Genomic DNA, 1,161 nt, shown 5'->3' on the forward strand with positions numbered 1-1,161 from the left:
CGCTGCCGGCGCCTCTGCCAAACCATCCTTCAGACAGCCGCGCCGCCGCCTCACAACATGTCGGCCGCGGCCGCTGCAGGAACCGTGGCGGCCGCCTGGGAACGAATACGGACAGAGCCGGGCACAAGGGGAGCGACAGTAGCGGCCGCCGTGGCCGTTTAGCCCGAACGCAGATTGTGGAAGCCGAAGCCGCGGCAACGGTGGTCCCTCCAGAGGCCAAGGAAGAAGGTTTGCTGGAAGCCTCTCCCGACACCCCTTGCGCTACCGGAAGCCTCGCCCCCCGTCCCCCCTCCCTCCCTTGCAGACTGACTTCCGGGTGTGGATGCAGCCCTTCCCCCACCCGCGCGGGCGGGAACGGTTGGTCCTCGCCGCCAGCAGCTTCCGCCTGCCGGCGTCTCGACATGCGCCTCGGAATCCCTCCCTTCACTGGGACCGTAGTCGCGGGAGCACGCGCGTCGTGGTACCGGAGCTGTGGCGCAGGCTTGGGTTGGGGAGACAGTGGGTCGCCTGTACCACCTCTCAACCAGCTGAGGCCTCAAAACCTTCTCCCAGCCTTCTCTGAGGACAAAGGAGCTCTCTTTGCTGTTTTTTAAGGGGCCCAAAGTGGGAATGAAAGAAAGAGACTTGGGTTTGGTAATGAGATATGAGGAAAGCAGAACGTCATGGGCCTGTGTACATCGTCCAGAGGAGAGGCTTTTAATGATGTCTAATAGATGTTATTCGGATTCTTGTTCTATGGGGAAATGAAACATTCAGAGAAGTGGCTTCCTAATAGCTAAACCAGAAACTAGAAGTAAAATCCAAAGTAGTGGAAATTGAGTATAGTGTACAATGAGTCACGTTAAGTGGTTCCAACTTAGCCATTTTTAAGGTTGGGCCCTGGAGAAGCCGGAAAAAAGTATGTTAAAGTATCGTAAGCAACCCTCCTTTTTGCCTCTCTCCAGGGTGACTTGTATCAATGCGTGTCACGTTCTTCACAAAATGTGGCCTACTTGTCATTTGCGAGAAGAGCTCATGTTGTAAATAGTGGGGTGTTGGAATTTCTGAAAAGTAAAAGATACCGTTTAAATCACTTTTGGTACCTTAGTCATTTGAAATGTTTCCTTAAAACGTTTTATATCAGGGGCGTCTGGATGGCTCAGCCCGCTAAGTGTCCCACTC

The sequence above is a fragment of the Crocuta crocuta genome, unplaced genomic scaffold (genome assembly GCF_008692635.1).
Source record: "Crocuta crocuta isolate KB4526 unplaced genomic scaffold, BGI_CrCroc_1.0 scaffold48, whole genome shotgun sequence".
NCBI lineage: Eukaryota > Metazoa > Chordata > Mammalia > Carnivora > Hyaenidae > Crocuta > Crocuta crocuta.